Here is a 27,653-nt window from a genome sequence, read left to right on the forward strand (position 1 = left end):
GTGTGATAATTTATGAAGCGAAATGGGCCCTCCGAAGGGTTACACATGTCTTCCGGCTGCCATTCCGAAATTCCGGCGCGCGGCCCACCATCAAGAGATTTCAACAGATAATTACTCAACGACAAAAGATGTTATGATTGGTGCTCGGACTCGGATTGATGAGGTCCGAGCCCGAGTTGGGTTCGCGTGTTTCGCGCTCCACATGTGACATAACGGAGGCCTTTAACTCCCATCATTACAATGATCGGTCGAAATCCAACTCACAGAAGTGATTAGACAAGAGCCATCTTTGTCATAAAATAAAGAGCCCACCGGTTGGCGAATTCTCTAAAATTTCCAATTGTTTCAATAAATCTGCCGGCCATTAATAGCAGATTCAATATTCTAATCCTGATTCCCTACTGCCCCAAAGGTTACAAATTGAATTAAATGCAAATCAAGCCGTTCGATAAGGCTGCCTCTTTAAGTCGCCTAAGTCGCCCGTAAGCCGAACCAAAAAATTGGAGATCAAGTCCCTAATCCGCAAAAAAAAACCCCGGCACCGAACCGGTTAATCCACACGCCACCCGGAGACGGCTGTCCGCCACGGAATTACAAGGACACCTTTCGGTGATTAAATTACCTTCGGCGAGTTTATATTGCACAAAAAATGCGCTTCTAACCCAAGCCACGGGCAGGTGGCTTGGGTGGGATAGAATTTCACTTCGTGCACCATACGGTGGCCACCTGCGCCTGCAGTAGTAGTAGCTACTGCCATTGGGTGACCCGAAACCTCGTCCGTACCTTGGGTTTGACTCGGCTGACTTTATGACATCGCGCCCAAATTGCACCACGGCGCCCTGCGTCAAACGTTTAGCGATCCCGAGTCCCGAAAACCACAAACCTACGCCGGTCCCTTCGCCGGTCAAAATGGTTGCCCGACGGAACGCAAAAAATGAAATGACAAGCCCGGGAAACCCAACACCATCGCCAACCGTCGTTAGCTCGCGGTTGGCGGCGGTTCGTGTCCACTTTTGCTTCCGTTTGCCTCGTTTGCGAATCTCTTCAGCCAAAAAATGGGGCATATGGGGTTCTTCTCTTGCTCCTCGGGGGAGGTCCTCGGGACCGTCACGGAACGGGTCACGGCCTCTCAAGTCGGTGCGGCGGTCCACCGAAGTCATGTGGTGGGCTCCGGTGCCTTGACCTGTTTTTTGACGGTACCCATTTTCGCTTCGCTTCTTTCGGCGGCGTGGCGGAAGGCTCAATTAGACCTTCGTCCGCGTGTGGCTCGCGAAGCACACGTGCGGTTCGATTCGGATACCCCGCCCGAAGAGGACGAGGGGCAGAAAAAAACGAACGCCACTCGCCCGGATCGATTGGTTAATAACAGAGATAGTGGCGGTCGGTTCCTATTAAAACAGCGCCCAGAAGTTTCGGGCAAACCGCGCAAAGGTTGGACCCCGGTTGGGCTTCCTGCGGTTCGAGGGGTTCCGGGGCAGGAATTTATTACCAGGAAGCCAATTACCGGATGAGATAGGCCGCCGGAGGGCTGTCATTATCAGTTTTACACCGTGGCAACAAAATAAAAATAAGCTCTAATCAATTCAGCGCGCACCTTATGGCGTTCTTTTTTGTTTTGGGAACGACCACCGGCAATGGTCGTCGGCAATGGGCCGAGAAGTTACAAAGACACTCTAAGCCTTGGTCTGGTTTTTAAGCCCAAGCTGTCAATTCCGGTAGCTAGAAAACGATTCGGCAAGATTTGAAGATTTGATATCAGTCCAGTGTCCGACGGAACAGCTCTCAGCGATCGAAGCAAAAACTAAAGATCACTGCAACATTGTACGACGTGCAAATCGATTTGAAATTAATCCTTCGCCCCGCTACGGCAAGACGTTTAGGTTGTCACAGTATCCTGACGGACACGGCGGCGGGTCAGTCGTCGTGTCCAACAGTTGTCCCTCCTGGTTGATGTTTTTCCTGCCGGCTGGCCACTTGGCTGTTTTATGATTATGGTTATGGCGCGAGCGCGTTCCGATTGTGTTCCGTCTGCCCGACCAGTCGCTATTTCTTTTTCACACATTCCGAGCATGCCCAGGTCCAGCTTCGGCGTCTGGGTGGCCCGTCCGAAGGTGATGCCAGTCCAAGTGGCCAAGGCCAAGGATGGCTAGTCGGTGGGTCGCCCCAAGTGTGTTGGGGCGATAGAAAACCCATTAATACTCGATAAGCCGCAACGTAGCGCAGTGCGGAGAGGCTCCCGGGGCACCGGGGAATGGAATGTGTCCTTTTCTTGTGAAACCGGAGACGTACGACCTGCTCCTTTCTGGGCCCTGAGGGGGGGTACGCGGCCATGGTGCTGGATGTTCTGCCGGACCAGCATACGCGCGTCCCAGTGTTTGTTCATTAAAGGCCCGCACGTGGGCCCTGGGTGGAGTCGTTCCATTCTGTCGGATGCCATTATGCTGTCAAGGGTTGTTCTTGTCCTTGTGAGAGGGTTGTTGCTGTGTGTCTCGACGAAGTACAACGCTTACAGGAGATGAAGAATGAAACAATAGATTTATGTGCACTATCTGTCGCCACCACCATTAAGTCTCGTTCTCGTTAGTTTGTTCAAAGAAAAACGCACACGCGTGCGGCAAGTATGTACCGTGACTGTATTTATTTTATTTTTTTGCCTTCTGAATGTTAAAAAAAAGTTACAGAATGCAATTGAACCCCTTGTGAGATTCTAGCAAAAATGCAATGAATTAGGGAAACTTCAAACCAAATCAACAAAGAATTTAAGCCTTCATCCAAGTCTTTATATTTTAAGCTGTCAGTATCGAAACACACTCGCCACACTGTCGTACTTTTTTCGTACTGTAAAAGAATTAATTTAATCAAAGAAAAAAGGGGCCCCTTTTTGAAAAACTAATCCTTGGCCGTGATTGGATCAACTCTTTGAACATCTTCGTCACGTTCCGTCCATTCCGGGAACACCTTTTAAACACCCCTCGCGAACTCAACGTACAAACATGCCAAACCTATTTAAAGGAGGGCACAGCCAAGAATGTGTCCGGAACTCTGTTTACGTATGTTGATTGTTCATTAGCAAAATGTTTAATTTTATTAACTAGCACATAATTGTATTAATGGCGCGCGAGCTCACAATATCGCCATCTCGTGTTCCTTTGTTTGCGCCCAGGAACCATTTCTAAAACTACTCCACCGAGAAGAAGAACAAGACGAAGAACTAGCAAACAGGCTGTGGCCAAAGGAAAGAAAGAGGTGGATGTTAACAGCATACAACCGTCCATGGTACAACCGACACCGGTCGGTTCTCGGAGTGCCGGTGGAGAAAATTACCCTCATAAGAAAACTCCTTCCCGTGCACTGTGCTGTGCGCCTTCGACGGGCCCTCGACTTCTGCGTGTCCTATGCTGAGGGCCACCCCAAACCCAACCCAACCCGACCTCAACCCTTCGTGGCGCGGCTGCAATCTGTTGCGGAGCATAACAATAATCAATGCAATGCTACAATTCTCACTCAACGACGGCGGCGGTCGATGAGATTGCTGTTTGCATAGGATTGCGGGCGCGCGATGCTCACTTCGCAAGCGGACAGGCCACGGCCAGACACACACCCGGCCAGTTTACACTCCATTGCGTTGCCCGCGTTTTTATTGCACGATTTACGCCCGGCTCTTCTTCGGCTGCAACATAAGACCTCCCTTTTCTTGCGATGGCCCTGCGCGACTCACAATGCGCAGAGCTTTTGCCGCTGCGGGTCGTTGCAGAGAGGACCTGCTTCGGCCAGGACCGCACGGGGGGTGGGTTGGCCGTGCGGTAATTTGATCTCCATGTTTATTCTTCGACACTCTCGACTCGCGCGCACCGACTGAGGTGTGTGGCGCGGCACCCTCTTCACACGGAGCGCCTTATGCTCAGTGAGCATTCGCCACCTTCCCCCGAGGGGGTGGTTGGGTGAGGGTGGTCGGTGCCTCAACGGATTGGCGCAGCTGAATACTTCGATTCAGCGCCCTTTCGCAGGTTCTTGTTGTGGCTCGATAATGGCCACAGCACAAGTGGCCGTCAGCACCGTCGTGAGGGAAGTGAAATGAGCTCCGAGATCCTTTTGCGAACGGCGCAAGGGCCTCAACGGGGGGGTCGGTGGAGCGCATCTTGCGTCCGGCGGCGAGCGGTGTGAGGTGTAAACGAATCAAAACATTTAAACCGTTTGTGACCGTCGGAACCGGCCAGGGAGAGCATGTGTTTCTGGATGCTCAGCAAGACGCATGCCATGCTCGGCGGGCAAAATAAAGCATAACAAAAAACAAAACATATCGCAACACACGCATACGCACGCAGGACACGCAGTGGAATGGCGGCCGGTGAAGGTGGTACTTTTTCAAACCACGTTGGCCCCTTCAACGGACCATTCAACGAGGGCGAGTCCCTCTCGACGTGTGTTTGTGATGCCAGGCAGGCTCGGATCTGGAGGCAGGCGTGACGGCAGGCGGCGGCAGCGGTGACTGGTGTCCTTGCGAGCGAGCCTTAGCCTGGGTCGACCCAGGGCCGCGCGGAACATCGTGTTTTCCGTACCGATCCAATTACAAATAACATATCCAACAATAAGTTTTAATTGAAGGACGTGTTTTCCCGTTTTTTATGTGCACCATTAGCACACGGGCCGACCAATGGGCGACCACGAGCCGGAGTGTGAACGATGAGCATCATCGTCATTGTTGTCGTCGTCGAGTACGAACTCGTCCCCGGAGGGATACGGCGGCGTCGCGGGAGGCTCACCGGAGTTCTGGTTCGGCGATCGGCTCGGCGAGAAATGCTATGGTATCATAAACCAAAAATGGCATCTCATAAACACGTACACGTGGCCGTTGAACTTTCGAAAGATGTTTAGAAAACGTAGTGGATCGGGGATTGAGAATGTATTTGGAAAATTTTACACGTTTGCTAATTAGTTCTGTGAGAAACTCGAAAGAAAAGCTGAAGACACAGCAAGGTCAACTCGAAGCGAGTGTCCTATATCAAATAGACAAACGTTAGTGCGTTAGTAAACTAATTTAGAATTGATTTGGGAGTGGCTTCGGTTAATTGAATGATTTATGAATGAAATCGGAACATTTAATTATTCTTTTATCCATTTTCTATTGTTTTATTGCTTCGTTCTTTTATTTTTATTTTGTCTCTTTAACTGCTTTATTTCATTGCATTTATTATTTAAGCATCTGTTAAACAATTTAATTAATTCGCTTTTTTTCTATTCTTCTACTGAGGGTCCTCCTTGAGGTTTGTTTTAGTCATCAATATCCTTTAAAATTTTAATTTATTTAAAATCGAACAGTAGTTGGAAAATCAATCCTATTATAAATCCGTACCACTAAACAATTCATAAAACTAAGCTACATTTGAAGTAAAGTAAGAAGTTTGCACGAGAAGCAGCCAATCTAATAAATCGGACAGAAGGAGGTTGAAATCACCTCCAAAGAGAAAGGATTTAAAAATATACTTCACACAAGGGCCATCAATGCGTAAGTCTCAACAAACGAATCTTCTACTACCGAGTCTGCTCCAAACATAAACAATCCATTTTTATTATTATTTTAAATTCTAACGACATCGACGCTGCCATAAATCCTGCTAATGTCCTTGGAGTCGAAACCACAAGCCGTGCCATCTTGCTGTGGTAATGAAACAATCGTGAGAACGGACATACAGTAAAGCATTCAACCAAACAAACCCTCTCCCATCGCCGTCCGTCTCGACTCATGTGCCCCGTTGTTAATAATATGCATTAAACGTGTGGGTCCCCAAACAAGTTTCACAGCCCTTTAACTGTTGTTTTTTTCTCATCCTGTAATGAATCGACCGCTTTCCTGTACTTCCCCAAAAAACAAAAAACCCAACGACCAAACGCTCGTTTTATCACTTTACCAGCTGACGGACCCGTAAAAAGGCGGGGGCCAATCGATTAGCTTTAATAAAATAAATAAATACACCACTAAGTGGCGCGCACGGCTCGCGATAGGGTCTTCGCGCGGGGCCTAATGAACCCCGGCCCGCGGGTTCGTGGGATGGGTGAGAAACAAAAAGGATTGACGCTAAACGTGCTGCGCCGCGCCGTTTAAGTATGTTTTGACAACGATGCCGCCACCATATGTGTGGCCCCGCGAAAGGGGTGTTTTGGGAAAATTAAAGTCTCTTCCGGTTTCGGGGGAACAGACGTAGAGCGCCGGTTCGGAATCGAAGTACCACCAGCACCACCACCGATTGGTTTTCATCTCCAGCAACCGTTGACAGCTGCCTGGGACACTAGGGCCTGGGAACTGCGGCTCCGAACGACGCCCTCCAGACAGCCGCACGTCGGCAGAGCGCGGCGGCCGTGCCAAGAAATGATCTAGAACGAATTGCAAAACAAACATCTTGAACCGGCCTGAGGTTCCTTATTATCCTTATTCGGGATCCTGGGACCGTGTTGATTTTACCTGATTTGGGACTCGGAGTGTCCCGGCGAATTACGATCGAATCCCCTGCGTGTACCTGCCAAAGAAATGGACGGTCACTTTCTCAGGATCCGCCGCCGGACTGACCGACGGCGGACCAAGACGTTCTCAAGGCATTCCCAGGACAAGCGCCGCGCTTTGAAGCATCGTTGATTATTAGTATTCCTTCGTTACCGAGGGGCCGTCGTTACCGAGGGAACAATCGAAAGGCGAATTCCGAACGGACACAGCCGAAGGATCATAAATTAAGATTTAATGATTTCCCGATGAACCCCGCCCGGGAGATGGCCTTATTTATTTTAGTAAATTTTTCATAACCCAAGAACCGGGCGGACATTAATAATCAAAGGCAGAAAGGGACTGTATTCAATCGGAAAAAAGGATACACGGGCACCAAAACACACAGAAAGGATCCCGAGCAGCAGATGAGCGCAAGGCCATTTATCATTCTCCGAGAGTCCTTCGTTGTTAGTATTTTCGTTCGTCCTCCTGCTCAAGTCATTCGAACCTTTGGTGGGTTTTTCTAAAAACATAAAATAACATCTCGAATCTGACCGAACCGATACACACATAGGGAGTTGCACTTGCAGCGGGTCGTTCGGTTTCAAGGACCACGACCTGTCGCTTACGTCATACAAGCTTCCCACTTGTGTTTTCGCTACCCCCTGGCGAAAGCCGCAGCAGTCAACGCAGCACCGCAGATTCCAAGGTTGACAGAGTATCGGATGACAGACGGTGCCGGGCTCGCTAGGGACACGAAGGGTCAAGTGCGAGATCCCTTCTCAGGAGCGTAATTCGAGTGGTTTAGAAGCACGGCATTGCGCAACGGTGGCCATATGGCCAAAACGGTCCCGACCAATAAGCACCGGTATTGTTATCCTGCGGTGCGGCTATGAATAAGTTAGTTAGCGAGTGCACGGAACTCATCGCGGACCCCAGGACACAACCGATGCAACGATTTGGGGAACGATTCGAAAATTGATGTTTTGTGTCGCGAGCGCGGTCGCATCAATCATGCCAACCGAAACGGGTCCCTAACAAATAGTGGCCATCCGGTTGAAGATTTTTTTTGCCGGAGACCACGAGGTTTTGCAACGAGCTTGTAAGAAGATGGCACAAAAGCTGAAGCCGTCTATTTTGGGCGAAGTCTATTTGGAGCGCAAACAACGTAATTAATTTTCATTTACGCGCCTTCGTCAGCAAGAGACGGGCGCTACTAAATGATGTTAAACACCTCTCATTAGGCTCGCTCGCATAGTGGGATCTCGTGTCCCGTCGATAAAGCCTCCATTAATCATGCTCTCCTTAAAAATCTCCTACGCTGTCCGTCGGCTTCAAAGCCGCCCAGTTTTCCGGAAGTGTAGCCAGAAACAAAAAACACGAAGTGAAAAGCCGGTGTCAGTGAGGGGTTCAGGGTTCTTTTTGAGGGGTTTTTCTTTGCCCCGTTTCGTGTGCCCCTCCTCGGTTGGGCTTCTGAAAATCCTGTCCTCCTTAATTACGTACATGAGTCAACCCATCTGTCAACCAGCGGAGTGCGCCGTGCACAACGCACACATCCTACGGAGCCTTTGTGACGATTTGTCTCTCGTGTACAAGACGGCGAAAATGTAGACAGTTTTGGAATGGTTGAAAAGACCTGAGTGTAACATTAGACGCACCAGGTCGTGTCATGTTGATGAAGAGTGGTACGTGCAGGTCTCACAACATTTTTGCCAAGTTCCTTACTTTCTTGTGGTCTAATTGTACGAAAAGTTCTACATTTCAAATGTAACAGGAGGTCACAGTATTTGAAAAGATAAAACATTGACAGCATTTATCGCAAAGATTCGATTAATGAAATTGGAACGATAAATCATCGATTAAAGCAGCCTTTTCGGAACATGTCTTTTCCCTTCGCTTGGAGTGTTTGTTCAAAGCCCGCCTAAAAGTATGCCACCCGGCATACAAAGAGCTGGTCTGTTTCCCCGTTACTTTTGCAGACTTCATAGCGCAACATTTTGCTGTTGCCCACAAAACGGTACAGTTTTTGTCCAAAAGCAGGCTGACTAAAGGGCCTCACCAACCTGCGAATGAGTTGTGGCACGAACACAGACTTCAGGCTTACCACCATCGGGAGGCGCACTTGCGGCGCAGGCGAAAGGATTTGAATAATTTCCGAAGATTTGCATCTTTTGTTCCTGCAGCAACGTTGCTACGCTGGACCCGTAGGAACCCCAACGGGCAGCACAATCCATGCCGCGACCGGTAAGGTTCCATTGTTTGAGCCCGGGAATAGGATTACCGTAAAATAAACAATACGAAATCGTGAGCCGGTTTTCACGGGCTACTCCCGGGCTCGTCGGCACCACAGCATCGGCAGCACTGGATTAATGGGTGTAGTCTGAAAGGGATTACACTTGGCTCTCCGGCGGTCCGGCGTTTGTGACAACACCGTGTTTGTTGACCATCCTCGTGCGCCCCGTTTGGCGTCGGCTGGTTTAAAGTAAAAACCATCCAACCCAGGGAACGTGCGTGCGTGCCTTCGAAGGACCGTACGCAACGGTGATCAAAGCATCGGCAGCATAAATCCACAAACGAGGCGAAGAATCAATAGCATATCAATAACTTCGCGCTGTCGTCCCGGGACGCTGCCTGGCTATCTTCGCGCGGCCGGGTTCGGGGGTCGTTGATGTGGAAAAGTGGATGCTTTGATGCCGTCGGATCGGCTGCCAGCCGGGGGACCGGTAAGTACCGGAAAAATGAAATTGACTTTCACCGAAGTCGAAGCACGCCAGCCAGCCAGCCAGCCAGCCAGCGACGGCAAGTAGTAAGTCAGTCGGTTACCGGTCCGGGTAGGTCTCTGACTGACAAAAGGACACAAACTGGCAACGGCCTGACACGTAACGACGTGACTGACTGTCGGTCGGCCGGTCGTTAGGTCGGTCCAAGAGACTGGCAGCCAGCCAGCCAGCCAGCGCAAACAGGTCTTCACTGTCTATTAAAAGCACCAGATGACGGCTGACGACACACGGCTCGGTTCCGACGGTGAACATCACAAACATGCCACCGCCAAACGTGATTGGATTTGGGGCCTCTGATGAAATTTGATCTAAATATGGATTTATTTCTTGCACATGTCCCCAACGATCCAACGAATGATGATGATGATGATTATGATTTGTAAGAAACATTACCTTGCGGAATCGGAACTCCCGGGTGAAGGACCTTCCGCCACAGTGGAACAGAACAGTCCGGGTGCCGATTTTCTTATCAATCGAAAATGCGCAAATCGGAAGTGAAATTACATTTTCCGGCTTTTTTGTGCCAGCCCTGGCACTGACCCGATGGCCAGCAGGGAAAGAGGACATTTGGGACCCGTATTGTGTTCCCGGCCCCGACCGAACAATGTCTTCTCAATCAACCGCCGCCACGAACGGGTTGAACGGCGTCAATTTGTTTTGTCCTTCCCCGGCGAGGCGGTGGGGTTTGATTTTCTTTCGATTTTCCGGAACAGTTTCTGCGGGAATTGGATTTTTGCCATCCCCGAACCCAGAAACGGGGCCATTTTTGGTGCAATACGGTTCGGTGAGGTCGCGAACCACTTTTGGGCCGGCGTAGGAAAACAAAAATCCATTTAAAGTATTTATTCGAGAGCCAGGACGCGAGGAAGGAGTAGGGCAACGAAAGTGCAACGTCGGTGCCAATCCGGCAAGTGCCTTCAACGGTGCCCCCGGCGGTGCTGCTGTTGTTGTTGGGTGGTGGACATGTGAAGCGTATTCGTAAATATTTGTAAATTACAACAATAACATTTTTGGACTGACGTCTGAAAGGAAAACTTTTCTCTCGCCCGACGCGCGAATTCCGGTGGCCCACCCGACGGAGGGGGGTTTTGAGGGTTTTGGGTGTTATTTGGTTTCACCAGGAAGTTGGAGAAAAATCCGCAAAACCCACCGGGGCCGGCTAAGGAACCCTGGGCCGAGAACTGTTTATTCAGCGAAGGTCCTTCGGCGGTCGTCAGCGGTCCACTTGTACCTCCGTCCCCCGAACTGCCAGCCATTTCCAGCGACCTGACTGTCGAGGGGTCGAGAATCGAAAACCCGGAAATGGTCGGACCAACGTCGGCCTCCCGTCGGCAAGCGGTCCTTTTCGCGAATGATGATATCCTTGACGGTCCGCGCTTTTTTTTTCCCCATTGCGGCCGAGGGATGCGGTGATGGAGTGCCATTTGTGGTTCCGCTCCCGTTTACGGACCGGGACACGGATGTGTGCGTTCGTATTCTGCGAGGAAGTTGTATTTATTTTACGTAGCATGTGTTTTTTTGTCGATGCCGAAATCGTAAGGAATTCACTCCGAACTATGCTCCACACAGCAGGAGCAGAGTTTGCGGATCGACATGGGAAGGCAAATTTGCCCCAAAATCATTCCCTTCACGTCGTTTCACTTTCCGAGTTCCATTCTTTATTGTTTGAGCGTCCTATTTTTGGGGAAAATGCCAGCGAGTACCCGAATTCATGTAAGGTCCAGCGCCAACAACTATTTAGTGTTGATGTGAATAACCAAACTGTGGAGCTGATCAAAGCTTAGGTTATACAGAACGTTTGTAATCTCAGCTGACGAAACCCTATCGGACACGGTTAACATTGATTTTTGGAACCGTATGTTTTGTAAGGATAATGGAAAAGACGCTACAATAGCGAGTGTTCGACGACCTGCCGTATATATGCCTCGGCAGACTCCGGCGGGATGGTCATGCCATGAGTCTCTCTAGATACTTCATTCCATTCATTTTGGAAACCATGAAAATTTTACGATACGATCACGTTTATCATTTATTATTATTAGAACAAACCCGGTACGACCAGCTTTAGTTTCCTCAAATAAATGGTTGGCTTGAGGGACAAACCAACCGCAAATACGGAGGCTTGAACTGTATATTTTTATATTCAGAAATAGATCATTAATAATTAGAATTTCAGAAGTGCGTATGGTTCAGAATTGATTCTACAATTCAACGAACTCTTTGAGCAAAGGCAGATTTAGTCGTTTGCCCTCTTGAAATGTATTGCATACAGAATATGATTAAATTATTCATTGATAAGAATGATTATTCATCATTAAACAGCAACTTCGAATCATGATTATGGAATTCTCAATCCTAACTGAAATGAAACGGCCAATCCGTATCTCAAGCACTAGATTATTGATATTGCCTTCTACGGAACCCACCGAAGCCAAAGCGGTTTCGAATGTACTTTCCACCGACCGCTTCCCAACCGGGCGCCCATTACCAGACGCTTCATTCCTATTAATTAACCCCTAAGCACATCGCATCCCCAGCCCAGCCGAATCGAATTTGTCGCCGTTGTCGTGATATTTCATTTAAATTTAAATTTGCTCGACCCCACCACCGGCCGGCCGGGGCAGGCTCTGGGCGGCCGAACCGAACCCAAATTAGCCAGACCGGCCAGCCCCCCTCGAGTTCTTCCTTCGGCAAATGGAATCAATTAGAAGCCTTCCGTCGATTGTAACGGAAGGATCCTTCAGTGACTTCATTTGCCGAGCCCCCCCCGCAGCCTCGGTCAGTGCGGGAGCCACTTCCCTAGACACTTCCAGTTAATAAGTACAACACTGGCGCTGCTCAAACTTTATCAATTCCGAGCGAAAAAGGTCAGGGCCCCCTGGCCGGTGAACTGTGTGACAGAAACGTGAAAAGGGCGGCAAAGTCGAAACAAATGTTACATAATTGCGTTCATTCAATTCCATTTCCCCCCGTCGGGGTCGGGGTCGGGTCGGGTTTTCTGACCCAAACCGGCGGAAAAGCCGAGGGGGGAGGGAGACGAAAGAAAAGTTGGGTCCGGTCAAAACATTTACACACGCCTGATGTCGCCTGTCAATGCGGACCCCATGCGGAGAGAACTCAGCACAGAAAGTGGACACCGAGAACCCTTTGAAAGGACACCGAACCCGCTCCCGGAAGCGGCCGACACTCGGTCTCCGCTGTGTATGTGTATGTGTGGTCAGAATGGAATGAAAATTTAAATGACAACAATATTGTTTCCTGTCCACCCCAAAAACGGGTTGGTGCCGGTGCCGGCGTCCATCGACGCAGGACTTGACGGCGTTTGTCTCGTCCGAAACGTCCGTGTCCCGGACACCCGGAAACGTTGTTCGGCGGCAGTGGGGCGGGTTGGACGGACCACACGCAACCAGCCACCCCGGACGACCGTGAAGGACCCTCACGACCCACGCGAAGGGTCTGGCCTATCGTCCTGTGAATGAGCATCGATTGAACGTTTAGATAAATTTTCAATTTGAATAAATGAAAATCATTGTTTTTAATATGCATCTGACACGCACCACACCGCCATCGGTACGTCCTGGTCCTGCCAGGTCTACGGGCCAGGTCGCCAGGGTATCGCTGGCACAGTTTCAACACCCTGCCAGCCAGCGAGTCGGTGATCTGATAAGGCGCAGTGCACGCCGAGTACACGAGTGTGAATTGAGGCCATGAAGGATGCGTTCTCTTTCCGATGGGCCGATGCTCCGCCGCCGTGATTGCAAACCGATGTTGCCGTGCAATTCTCGTTCTCGGTGCCACTCCTTGCCGCACTCGGATGGTTCGCTTTAATGACTCGCAAAGATTTAATCGATTTTGAAGGAGCAAAAAACAAAACAACGACAACAAGCGAACCAAACATCGCCTCCAAAAGAAGATCGCCGCGCGGCCATTTAATGAGCGCGAGCGCTTTGTCGGCGGCCCATCCCGGCAACCCGGGCGAAGTTACCATTAATTTACCCTCTTATCTTCGGCGAAAGAAAAGAAGCGTCCTCAAGACGGCTGGGCCGTTCCTTCATTTAAATTCTTCCGACACCTTATTGTCCCCTCATTAGCACTCGCGGCCATCGGGGCCGCGGCCGCACAATTTATGCAAACATCGAAACGGATCCCCCTCGGTCCCAACAACATAATCCACCCTCCCGACAGTCCGATGGTATCGGAGGGCGGCGGCCAACCCGTTTGATGAATGTCCCCCGTAGCAGCCGGGCAGCTCTGCTCAGGGGGAACCTCAGCAATTAAAAATGTATTAAAAGTCGCCCGAAAACAACAATGACAAAACAATATTTATGGTAAGCGATAAACGGGACCCCGGAACACCGGGTTCCGGGTACGCAGAAGAAGTTTCTTGCGTCTTCGCGGCCGCGTTCGATCGTTAAGAATGGAAACCGTTCGGCAGTTGGCATTTTTATTCCCCGCTTCCGGTGTTCCGGTGTTCCGACGGCGGAGACTCACAATCGCACTGTAATTAAATTGGCCGTACCTTGGCTCTTGGCCGGGCGTCGATCGATTTGCCTCACTCTCACCGGCCCCGGCCAGTGATATCGGGGCACTGTTTTACCCGCGGCTGGACAGCTTCTGTCGGGCTGGTGCTTTATGTTTCGACAGCTTTCTTGCTGCCACGAAAGGGTTCCCGCTTCTGCGGTCGTGGCACCTGGGGGGAGGGAAAAACCCAAAATTTACCGCATCACTCGCGCGTGAAATTAACTTTAAAGCGAATGACGGACGGTGGCGGTGGCCAGTTTTCGCGTGTGCATCGAAATGGTTGACTGAGTTTTTCATTACATTCCGACGTGGACGGGCGCACGCTCCCCGCGGGAAATGGATTGCCGATTTGCGCAAGGTTTGCGATAATGTGCGGGCAGCGCCCGCAACCCGTTTGTCCGCGGCACGGCGAAAGTGTGACAAACGGGGTTTCGGAGCGGGCGGGCAATGATTTATGCTCGGCCGGTGGGGGGTTGCCCGGGAATGCTGGATGAACAGTTCCGAAACCGAAGCGCATTTTAAATTGACGATAGTGTCGTTTAAAAAGTTTCCATTTTGAAAGTGTTGCCAGTACCAATAACATACCAAAACTAATGGGATAGCATCAGTCGTATTGCATACTTTTAGGCGCTGACGGGGACGGAGATTTTTCCCATTTTTCGAGAGCCGCAATGTTTACGCATGAAACATTCATCTATCGTTTCATTAGCCGGAAACACGTTTAGCTGGCCGTCCTCTCTAGAAGTACAGCCCTTTTAACAGCGATTCATAAATCCCGCCCAACATCAAACAGCGCCTGACCTTCGTTGTGGGCAAGAAAATGTCAATTACTTTTGCCCTTCATCGTCCCACAGCTTTTCCTTCGTAGAAACCCCCGGCCGGCATTCATAACCATCAAACTAACTCCGAGAACAAGTGCTGGGATTTATATATAGTTTGATGCCGGAGCAGCATCCGGCCACCGGAAACCGGAGGTCGCATCACAAACAGCAAATTGGCAGATTTAATGCGAAGTTTAATTGCCATTAGAAACGGTACCGCGCCATGGCGACTCATGGCATGTCCTCCGCACAATGCTGCTGCTCTCCGGAGCCAAGCGGCCGATTACCGCCTCGGCCGCCCCGGGGATGATCCATCTCGAAGGATACTTTGTGCCAAGCAACCGCACAGCCTGCTGGTTGTGTGCCGTTGGCGACGGATTGCAGCTAGGGCACCCGAGTTGGCCGACCAAGGGCCGAGCTGGGTTGGCAAAATGGGGTTTTCTTTAACGATGGCGCAAGGATGGTGAGCGCCCTTGCAGGGTCTCTCGGCCAGACACCCAGGAAGTCCATTATTCTCCCGTCTGCCCGCCCGGGGGCCACCTCGGGTTAATGAAATTGCCAGTGCGTATGAATTTATTATGGCAAAAATTAAACATGATTAACGTTCAACGGTTGGATAATCAGCCAAAAATGCTCCCCGGAGCCGTGCCACGGTCGCCATGTGCCCGAAAATTAGTCCATCGTCGGGCAATGACCCATCATCGCACTAGTAGTAGTAGTAGTAGCTACAGCAGCAGTAGTGGTAGTAGTGGCAAGTCGTTAACTTTAATTGCCGCTTTGTTGGCACATCAACCGTCCCAGGAGCGCCAAACACCCCGAAAACACCACCACCGGGGATGTGGCCACTGACTTTCGGCGCATTACTTTTATGTTTACGATGTACGCGGCCATTTCGGAGGAGCACAGAGAACGGAGAACCCGGCACCGATGCCGGCTTCCAAAACTTCTTAGTCGGCCACTTGCGGCTGGCCACAGATGGACGATCGCCAGGGACTCGAACTTTATGAACTCATCTCACTTCTCCAGCGACGGGGCCTTCGACACACTTACACTTAATGCCGGTCCGCAAAAGGGACACAGTCTTAATTGATACCATTCGATGGCATTTTCCCGGGCCCCCGGTTTCCCGGAGTTTCGGCACTGCTTTTTTTTACGATGTGCCGTCAAGTTTGACTGCAACCGATTAAACCGGACGCCGAAATCTAATTAGACGGCGAACAGATTGAGCGGACTTGGGCAGAAAAAAAAAACCCAAGGTGAGGTTCTTCAAAATTTTACCTCATAATTCGCGTCCGGCAGCACCGGTAAAACCGGAAGCTAATCGAAGCATCTTAATAAAAAGACGGAGCATCTCACCCGAGAAATTGGGGCTTATTAAAAGCTGTACTTGGGAAGCAAGAATTTCATTATCCCTTTTCGGTTCGAGTTAATATCCGTTACAGGTGGCTGGCCGCGCGGCCAGGATAATTAATAAGGATTTTGATGCGCCCCAGGCTTTGATGTTGTGGTCCAGGGTTCCGGATCGGAGCCTGGAACAACCTCTACTAAATTTGATTGCCAAACGGTCGAGCTGGAGTGGATTTATTAGATGATTAAAAATTGCCAATTACAAAGTGAAAGTGAAGCACAAAAGACAACCTTTCCTTATTTCTGACCCCCCCAAAAGGTCGAGTATTTGGTGGATTGTTTGCAAACTAAGCTTAATTACGAACAAACTGCTCGAAACTGCTCGACTTTCGGTTGCACTCGATATGCGACCCTGATACGCATTAATGCACCATTTGATAGTGATTTTCGCGTCATCGTCAAAGTCGTCACTTTGCACAACAGCTGGCCAATCCACCCCGTCATCGGGCGACCCGTTACGCCCGTTACAATCTCTACGAATCGATCTTTAATTAGGCTGAATGCACCACGCGGAGCAACCCAAACGAACATTACCCAGCCCGGGGCTGGTCGAAAAAGTCTCTGTCAACCCGGACCCGGGGGGAAACAGTAATTAAACTCAATTTGATGCCTCATCCATCTTGGTTCGAGGAGACGGGCAAGACACTTCTACTGCTGCTGCCCGCTTCATCCGTTTTTAATTTACCCCTCGGTTTTGTGTGGCAAAAAAAAACAACCAGCGCCTCGCTACGGAATGTATTCTTTACACATTTATGCGACCCACCAAAAACAAAAACGAATGGCCAAAGGGAACGTACGAACGGTCTGCCAAAGGGCTCCGCATTGCCCATATCGTCACGCAGCACGCTTCCGCCGAAATCAGTAGATTCCGATCTGTGTGACCTCTGTGACGGGCCTGACACGGGGAAAGGATGCAGCAAAACGTATTACGTATGCAACGTGTGGATCGGGTGGATTTCTCACATTCGCCGTTGTTACGCCGCGTGTGTCATCCATCCCGGGGCCGGGTGATCCATCAAAGTGCCGTGACGTCTAACAACCGAGTCTTTCTCACTTTTTTGTTTAAGCCGTGGCCGTACTCTCCAGCCAGCCAGGAAACGGGGGTCGTCGTCGTCGTCGCAGCACACGAAGTGACAGAGCGGTGACTTTATTAATTCTTGATTGAGCACCCATTATCGAGCACGTCCTGGAGCGAAAGAGAGAGAGCGCGTTGTCTGACGCGCCGCGGCTCGGAGGAAATTGATTGGCTCGACAGGATATTCTTCAGCCACGGTGTTGCCGGGCCGGCAGGCAGGCAGGCAGACATCTGCCTGCGGACCTGAAGGGCCCTGTCAAACTTCTTAGCACCCCGGGTTCGTCAAAAGCCGGTGGCGCTCCGGACCCGCGGTTCCTGAATGTCAAACGATTCCAGATCGGACGGGTCGATTAAACCGGCCCCAACCGGCCCCGTGGTGAACCCCGTGGGGTGAAGCGGGTTTTGGTGGGCGCCCAAGCGATGCGCCTGTCCCGGTATCAGATCGCCCGACAATGCAGCGTAACGCACGCACGCACGAGGTCTGACACTGATTGATTTAATTAGCAAACGGGCTCGGTTCGGAGAGACACTTCTTCCGGCCACGCTCAGTGGGCCGAGTTTTCTGTCAAGGATGTAAAACATCGGCTTTCCCACAGATGTACCACCGAAAGGGAACTCATGTTTGGGACTCTCTTACAACATTCGCGTTCCCTGGTAACTGTTTGCTAACTTTAGGCCGGCTCCAGGCCCAGCCACCGGAAATCGCTTTCGCCTCGAATGTTTATAATAACTTTCGCTGCTTCTCGCCACGCCGTGAACAAACATGGCGACGGGACGCGTACTCCACCAGAAAGCCAGTTCCGTTTGGTGAAAACGATCTCCGGAGCTCAGCACGGACTCCGGGCACTGGCCCGCTGTTTGCTGGGAATAAATTTAATTAAGAGCACAGAGAGCGTTTGCTTAGAAGACCCGGAACTCCTTCGAGCTGGTCCGAAGAGTTGCGATGCACGCACACTGGCCCGCGGCTTCCGGAAGTCAACTCGATGTTACGAGTGGGTTCCCCTTAATGCAATTTCGAGCGAAGAAAAATCTGAATAAACAATCGTTTTCTCATTTCGAGAGACATGTTTCATGTCTTATCTTTCGATTTAATGTCGCACAGAGAGAGAGAGAGAGAGTATTAAATTGGTCGTTGTTTAAACAACGTTAAAATATCCTTTACCTGTGGGACTTTCCAAGGGGGCAGCGAAATGTAGAACAAACTGCAGAAAATTAGGTCCCAACTACGGACCGGTTCTATGCTTTAATGCTTGCCTTGCCCCCTTGCGTGGGTCCTTTCTTTCGATTCAATAAAGACGTCCTTTCATTGAATCTCTTTCTTTAAATAAACTATAAAGGGGCCAGGCGGTTGGACACGATACAGGATCGCCGGAAGCCATACCGGGGACAACATTCAGCATATGCTTGAGCCGGATTTCACGATTCTCCCCCCGTCGAAAGAAATGGCAACGGCATGACACACATATTCCCGGTGCTCACCTGCGGGCGGAATTTGTCCGCCGGAACCCTCCTACATGCCGCATGCTTTCTCGAGAAGTTATTTGTCCCCGAAGAGTGAGTGCGCCCGGTAAGACAAACCCAACCAACCGTTCGCCCGTCCGCTGTGTGTTGACTTTGACCAGATCGTTCCGGTCGCCCGGGTCGCCCGGGATCGACGCAGATAATCGGACGGCACGGAGAGCGCCATCTAGAGCGGAGAGCCCGAGGCCACTCCACTTCGACATGCGACTTCGACAGAGAGCCGGGCAGCGCAAAAGAACATTGCGCCCGCGGCCATCGCTGCACACGGCCAGGATGTTCTGGGGCAGGGTGAGTTGTTTTGCTAGGAAAACCGACCGTAAAACCTGCCAAAGCAAACAGCGTGTCCGAGCGACCACGACGGGGCGCGACGGACGGGGAAGCTGCCCTGGCGGCGGCCTGCCATCTGCCACACGGAGCAACGTCTCGTTTCAACAAATTTGCTGCCAAGAGTCTGGTACTGATTCGTTGCGGCTTCGGGCTAAATTGGGTAATTGTTCTACTCGTAACGCGCGTCCTCTACGTTGTCCTCGTCGCAGCCGTTTTTTCTGGGAGGAATTCAAAGAAAATTAGTCCCGACTCCCCACCGACTGCGGTGCGTTCATAATTGGAACATCTTATTGCGAAATGGGCCTTATTACAAGTCTACAAAAACGACAGCCTCAATAACTGCGCTGGGCCAACGACAAACTCTGCGTGCGCCGCAAACCAAACACAAAAAATGGCCAGAAAGATGATTGCCACGCGGGAGCTCTCCACCTCTCGGGCTTGCGCCAACCCGTCACCCGGATCACACTTCATTTAATTGCAAAATGGCGCTCTGGATGCCGGAAGTTGACACTTCCAGGCGCTGCCGGTCCCCGGGAAGAATTTAATCCATCGACCCGGCGCGTCAAGAACATCCCACGATTATAGAGCCACGACGGTCTTGCAGGACATCCAGCGGCCTAGCCTCCCCCACCCCTCCCGGGGCGGTTGTCTGGTGCGGAAGTTGCGGACGGAGAAAGTGTCACCGAACGCCACCACCACCACCGAGTCACAGTCAGCCGAGCACGAGAAAAACAGATTGGACGAAAACCAGCCAAGTCTGCGGCTGGGGACCAACTCCCGGGGCCCGGCTTTTAATGGCGCTATCGCCGCATCCTGCTACCCGCCAGGACCGCCAGGCATCTTCCGGTTGGCATCAGACATGTGGTTTTGGTTGAACTTTTTCCCTGCGCCACTTCCGGAGCCGGCAGACGAACGAACGCATTGTCTTTTTCTGCGTTGGGCTCCCCTTCAAGACACTGGATGTTGTTTTTTCTGCGGTCCTTCGCAGACTGCTGGGGTGACGGTGTGCTTTCACTTTCCACCGTTCTACGGACAGGATACGGGAAGATAAAAATACCACAGTGGGTTATTAGATAGTGTCCCACGCGGGTGCTATCCGGTCCTCCCGTCCGCTCCGGTCCAGTCGTCTCTGGTGGAGGAATGTGGTTTTCCTTGTTTTTCTCTGGTGACACTCTAAGCAGTAACACTCCGTGCGAAAGATAGCAGAGACGGCCCCCTTAAAGGCGACCTTCATTATGGTAATTACTTTATTGCACGTGCCGCTGGTGGTACCTACTTATTGCTAAATTTAAGGCCGGCCTTTTTAGAAAGAGGGGCCAAAAAAAATGAATTATTTACTTGACAGGTAACCAATTTCGTTAATGTAAGCTGGTAGTGCTTTTAATTCAATAACAAAAATATGCTGCAACTATCAGTTACTAAAACATTTAGAAAATGAATAAATATTTGGTAAAAATGAGATTTTGGTAATGTAACAAGAGAACATTGTAAGCAGAAATCAATTGCATGCTTTCAGGCACATGCGAGGTGTGTTCAAAACTCGGAACCAAAATTTTGAACCACCCATAAGCGCTGCTTTGCGTCTTAATAACTTCACCATAAGCCAAGGACAACCTTTCGAATACGTCCGTGTTCCTAGTTTTATTTTTCACAAACAGTTTAAGAAAGATTCTGCGCCATCCTTGTTTCGCATTATAGAAAAATCGACAATGAGCCAAAACTTGTCCAAGGTAATTCAAATGTCGCGATACTTTTTGAACACACCTCGTATCAACGAAAAACTAAAAAAATTAAAGTTATTGATACTGGATTAAGTTCACTTGCTTAACTCAATATTCAATAAAAGAAGCTCCCAACTTTAGCTTTTCGATTCGAATCCCAGTTCTTCGGAAAGCTACAATAAAGGCAACCGCGGCCAAAACCCTCCGAATCCTAGGAAAAAACCCGTTCATTCATGCGCCGTAATTGAAACCAAATACTAGCTGTTTCGGTATTCCGAAATACCGTGACCGATGCCTGTCAATATTTGTGTTATCATTACGAGCACCCCGCGTGCACCGCGTGATGATAATTGATCGAATTTTCCACCCGTATTCCCGTCCAGCCAACACGCCACGTATGCCGTCCCAAGGCTCCCGAACCGAACGGTGGAGAAACCGATCTCCGTGCCCGGCCGTGCTCGCCAAACCTATCAGCGGCAGCACAGCCATCGCGATGCCGAGCCCGCAATTCCGTACCGGAGAATCCGACGAGACTCTCGACTTTCCAATTACCGTCCCTACCAGCAATGCCAGTGCTTGACTTCCCTTTAGCGGTTCCCGCGGCCACCCCGGCTCCCCCTCCGGAACCCGACTGCTCACTTGATCGTTGCACCGAAAAGTGGCTCCTCTTTCAGCCGGAGAGCGTGTCCTGGAGGGATCATGACAAAAAGAACATGTTCCCAGAGCCCGGGCCCACTTCCGACTGGGCCGCAGAGCTAGCTCACCCGAAGTCATGATGTGCGGGGTCATGATGTCGTCGGCCAACGGTCGCAAGTCGTTTGCCTGTTTCTGAGCGTCAGAGACATCGACAGCGGGCGCGAGGTTGCAGCGCCGTCGAGGACGACGACGAACGGAATCAATAATAACCCATAATGGCGGAAAGCACGGCACTCATCACGCCATTCACAGCCGGGCCGCCCCTGTCATAAGCATGTCGCCACCCCGCGCAGTCCCAAAGGCCCCCCCACCTGGCCTCCGGTGGCCACTGTTTGCATATCATTTCACGTTCAAATAAATCAAAACGAAGGCGGGCGAAGAGTGAAGAGTGCAAGAAGCGCCTGCGAAAACCACGAATCGAGCGCCTCCTCAAGGGCGCCCGACTCTCTCGTGGGTTCGTGCTCCACATTTCTGGGGGTCCCTCCCGAGAGCCGATCTGGTCTTCTGGTTAGCGCGATCGAAAAGCGCTAACCCAGCGCGGTACCGGGGGTGCCGGGACGTTTGTGGTTTCTCCGGCCCACATCCGATCCGACCGGTGCCGGTGGATGAGCTGGGTCCAAGTCTTGGCCCCGAGGCCGTCCGCATCGGGACCATCATCATCATCCTCCTCGTCGTCGTCGTCGTTGGGCCTTCTTCGGCCGATCGGCCGGGCGGTGAAGTATCTTTCTTCCGCCGGGGCATAGAGAGTAGAATAATTATCGGAGAACATTTCGCAGTCCTCCGAGGGGCCCAAAATGGCGGCGGCCAACCCGACGGGCCCGGCGGATAAATACATAAAACAAACAACATCTCGCCGACTTCTGGCCCCGCGGTTTGCCGAAATGTTGCCACAGCAAATTACCGTGGCCGCGGCTAGTTCGTGCTGCACGCTCCACGCTTCCCGCCCGTCGTCGGTTATTTAGGGGTCCCCGGGTCTGAGGATGATAAATAGGATGAAACCCCCAATTATCCTGTCAAATGCTACCCATCAGCCCTGTCTCTACAACCGGCCGGTGGCCGGATCCATCGGCCGCCGTCGGCCGGAAGGTGCCCGCTGAACGTTCGCCGAACGCAAAAATTAAGACCACTCCGGTTTTAATCAGCGCCAGCCGCAGCGCCGATCCGAGCCGAAGTTTACAATGAGAAAGCATAATGACAGTATTTGGGGCACGGTTTCGGACGTTCGGATTCGGCGGGTCCTTAGAAGGTGCCGCGGGCAGTTTGCATGCGGAGTCTTCCTTTGCGAGAGAGGCACTCGTATGTGGAATTGATTTTATTTCGCGAGCGTGCTGTTTGTTCCAAAAACATTGTTCCGAAGGACGTGGAGCATCATTTAGTTATTCATTTAAGCACAAACATTTTAACCAAATGATTCTTTCACAATTTCAAATAACAAATCAAACAAGAAAGGAGTTGATCGATCGTTGCCTTCTATCGATGCAGTTTTCGAAAGTCAACCGATTGAAGAAGTTGATCTAAAGGCTGCTGATGAGCTGATGAAGGATCCGAGTGAGATCCAGAGATCAATGAAGGAACAATAAGTAAAAACGTTGTAGGAAATGTAAGATTCCTACGAAATTGAGGGAGCGGTCTTAAGCAATAAATTCAGCATTCATTCACAAGCAGTTCAGCAATTTCAATAGGATCTAGGAAAATATAACATTTGTATTTGATTTAACAACCCTATTATTGTATTTAAATAATTTTCTAGGTAGAAAACATTAAATCGTCAAGAATTTTAATAGATTCCTAGTTCCAATTCCAAAATTAAATATAAATAAGATAGAAAATTAAGACCTTCAACAATGTTCAACCACCCCTCAATATTGAATAGTTTCGCCCAAGAATCAGCATCGAACGCACGCTTTAAGCGCATGGTCTTAATACGTAACCGATGGTCGACTAGTAACTCCACTACTCCACTCTCTGACTCCACTCCACTAACTACTCCAATTACGTGAAGCGTTTGAAGAAGTTGGTCTATAGTTATTTATAACGGTCAGCAGTTTTGAAAGCCTTGCCATTCACATCCGATTGAAGTGCGATTTAAATCTGCCTCGCTAGACATCAAATCGACCCCAACCGAACATGTGAGCACTTTTTACACTATTAAACGATACTCGTTGCCGGTCTGTTACGTAAGATCCCATTCCGGGAAGAGGTCCCTCGTAGGAAAACTCGGGCCCATGTACGTATCGTGCCGTGCGGAAACAATTAGTCGTCGGAACGAAAGAAAACTTTTTGCACCACTTTTTTATGTTTTCCCTGCTGTGCCGGCTGTCGGGTGGGAAAACTTGCAGCCGAACTTCGTGTGAATTTTCCATCTCTGAGGCCACCGGAGGCCAGAGAACGAGTGTGTGCATCTTATGGGCGAACGGAGCATCAAGAACGGAGAGAACAATTTTATGCATCGATAAAGCACATCCTGTTGCAGTGCGATCGTCGCCGGGCCGGGCGGCCCTCAGCTGCACCGGATATGGAGTCCCATGGTGCTGACCGGAAGGAGCAATTTTCTTTCCATTGTTGCTCGCCTTCGATTATCGTTAGAATATTGACATTGGCCCTGCTGCTGCTGCTGCTGCTGCTGCTGCTGCAGTGCTGGAACCTTCTTTGGGGCTTCCGTCCTTCGACGTGACAGTTCGTCCTGGCGTGGCCTCGGCATCGGGGGCAAAACGATTTCCGGTCCCGTGCCGGATATGCAACGGGCGATAACTATTTTCATCAGATGCTGAGCCCTGAGAACGGTCCCCGAACAATCTCCTTTCCGGCCTGCGTCGAGTGATGTCGTTAGCAAAACATGCCAAATATGTTTTGATTTAAAATAACGAACAACGGGCAACAACTGGCCATCGTTCAGTCAAGCCGTGTCCATCGGGCTTCCTCACCATTTCCGTTCCTGTTTTTTTGCAACGCCACACAAATCGTTCGCAGATTGCGATTCGGCTCACGGCCTCGGTGGTGTCACTAGCACGCCGAAGCACAATGGCTACCGAAACAATCGAAAATTTAATTAAAATCAATTACAATAATTCGGAAACGCGGCGCGGCCTGGTTTATAGGTTCGTTTTCCTGCATCCGGTCCGGTCCGGCGACGTCACGTACTCCGCGTCGGTGGCGGGAAGTTGTTGATTCTAAATGGACGAAAAATATTAGCTTCCATCACGCTGCCCATTTCCGGTTCCATTCCGCCACGGCCCTCTCCCGGCTGCAGCTGCAGCGCATTGCAGCCTCTGACTCAGCCCACATAAAATTAAGCCAAAAAGAAGAATAAAGAAAGAAAACTGGACGCCCCACGAGGGGGTGAAAATTCTTCCACAAAATTCCCCTCGGCCACTCGGCAGCTGAAAGTGTTTTGATAAAACCGTAAACGTGTTCCGGGGCCGGGAAGAAAATTCCCGCATTTCCCGTTTTCTTTGCTTGCTGACGCCCTAAAATCCAATATACCCGGAACCCGGTAAGAGGCGAAGAGTCCGATCTTAAGAACTTATTCCACTCAGTACCCTACCGGCAAGCCCCAAGATGGACAGTTTTGATAAATTTTATAACATCATTTTCCATTTTACTGAACAAACTTTGGGCTGGCGTTGTTTGGCGTGCGTTTGGCACGTTTATTCCGGTGGCACTACTCAGGCGGCCTTCCGGGGCACCTTTGGTCCTTTGGTTGCCGTTAAATAAACCTTTTTCATAAAATGGATTGAAATATTGTGAGGGTTGGGACATCGGTTGGGACATTGGCAGCCCTAGATGGCCACGACGACAATACGCAGAGCTCTGGGTTGGACTTCTTAAGATGGCCGGAACCCTAAAGCAAATAGAGAGCCGTTTTTGGGGGTGATTCTAGTTTTGGTTTGAATTAGGAAAAAAAGATCGCAAAAGTTGATGCCATCTCGAGTTTATTTTACTCAAATTAGTTAAATTGATTAAATTGAAGTAAAGCTAAGAGTTGATCATTATTTTAAATCAAAATTAAAAGACCTCGGCCTCGTTAAAGTACGAATCGTTTACGAAATTTCGAAAATTAACAGGAGAACATTATACGCTCCTGTTATTCTTTTATTTTCAATGGTCAAACATTGTACTGAAGCAGGAACAAAATGCTGGTATGTGTAGCTTACGGAACCAGGGTCGTTCGAGAAGGGACCCCAAAAAACAAGTTGCTATAAATTTTAAAGCACCGCAACTCTCAGCCGGCTGAGGCGAACCAGCGAAAAAGGTGGCCACGGCAAAATGATCACGTATGGGAACCGGAATTCAAATTTTCTTCGCAACAAAGTTGTGCGCCAAACCACCAAAGTTTTACGGGCGTGCCGTCCGAAGCCGGGCCACACTCTTTGACACTCTTTGCACGTCAGCGCGTTCCGGTTTTTTCCCTCTGCCGCCTCGAGTTCCGCCGTTCTTTCGCCGCGCGCATCACGATGACCGGGACCATCGTTACAGGAGTACTCCTCGGCCCGTCGTCTCATTTTCGACGAATTTTTAATGTGCCAACCATAAACAAGCTCGCCAAAAAGCTATTGCCCTGGCCACCGGTACTTAACGTTTTGCCGTTGCGTAGCGCGTCTGTCGAGGAAAATCGAGTCAGGAAGTTTCCCGCTTTTTTGGCCACTTCTTTCCGCGAAAAGCGCTACGAGGGTAGCATACTGATTTTCTGCTGGAGGGCTGCCCGATGTTTTAAGGACCGTGCCGGTGAAAGGACACCACGGCGACTTTGGCTGGGGAAACTGTAATTAATGTTAAATCAGTTTGAAGCAGATGGCACATACCCGGCGGGGGGTGGGTCGGTCGCAATCCGAGGAGCCACCCTGCCCCTGGCTCCGCGTCTCGTGTCCGAGGTGAGGCTATAATTTCATTTTACTATCTCCACCCAAAACACGAGCCATCTTAGATATGTAAATCAGCGATTAGATCTACAATGGCTGTGGTCCAGCGGCGCGTGGTATGTCCGCGGCCGTCATCATCTTGTCAACACCAATAAAATCAAATTCGGCGCGCTAGATCACGCGCCAGTCCCGGCCAGCCTCCGGCGCGGGGTTATCGCCTTGACAGTCGATAATCGAAATAATCCACTGCCTACGCAAATGCCGGGACCGATCCGGCCGCGATCGCGATCCCGCCTCGCGATCGCAGTCCGACCACTCGACGGTTCGTCGCTTGATGGCTTGATCCATCAACTCCTGGATCCGGACCGCGTCCGGCCGCACGCACGGATGAGCGTCGTGTGACAAAGCTGACAGCGACGAGCGGCTTTACTGACCCACGGCGACGACGACGACGAAGATGTTGACGGAAAAGATCCGATCCGATCGCCGACCCCGTTACTGTCGTACGGGAACCTGAGATCAATCTCGTGCCCCGTGTCTTCGAAAACGGGCTCCGACGCTGCGGCTCCCTTTCATAACTCCTACGGACTCCTGCCAGCAGAAAAATGGGATACCATTGTGCAGCTTCCTGGGCTTTGTTTTGGACCGCTTCAACCGAACCGGTTCCAGCCGCTAATAAATCAATCAACCGCCCCACCGGTGCGCGGTCGCGGAGTCCACGATCCCACACACTTTCTGGTCTAGTTTATGGTCAGTGACACATGGCACTCGTCGCACCGGCCCGTGGGCCAGCACGGGCGAGGCGCATTCTCACTTTTCTGACATTAATGGTTTATAATGATTCGTATCGATTTCGAATCAACCCCGGTGCCGGAGCACCGGAGAATCGATTGCTGGCCATAGGCCATTGTCTTCCCCGGAAAACGTGGCACATATCAATTTACTGGCACACCTCGGCTCGGGTGGCCGAGAGTGTGGTTCTGATGCCGAGGTGCAATCAGAATGAGTCAGAGTCGCGCAACGCTTCGAAGAAAAAGGACCAACTATCATAGAATATTCAATGGTGGGGTCGTGGAGTCCGGTTGGCCCCAGCGCTTTGCGTATGACACGTCGCTCACATCGGATCGGGTTGGATTGAAGTGTTGAAGGTTGTGGGTCAAATTAAACAATTTGTGGGTAATTTAAACAATGTCAATTCAAGCTTCAAATGACATATTGCATACATTCAGGGGTAAGGCCTCTGTTCTCCACTGAAAGGCCTCTGTTCTCCTGTTTTTTTTTTTCAACCTTTCCCAATGCTAAATAATAGAGCCAAACTAATTCACGAAACTGGGTAGGAAAATAAGAGTAAAAGCAAACCCCAATAAAGAACTCTTTCTCGGCTGATTTAACTGCCTCGCGCCGTACGCGGAATGCAGAACGCGTTTTTCGCACGCCAACCGACGGA

The sequence above is a fragment of the Anopheles bellator genome, chromosome 1 (genome assembly GCF_943735745.2).
Source record: "Anopheles bellator chromosome 1, idAnoBellAS_SP24_06.2, whole genome shotgun sequence".
NCBI lineage: Eukaryota > Metazoa > Arthropoda > Insecta > Diptera > Culicidae > Anopheles > Anopheles bellator.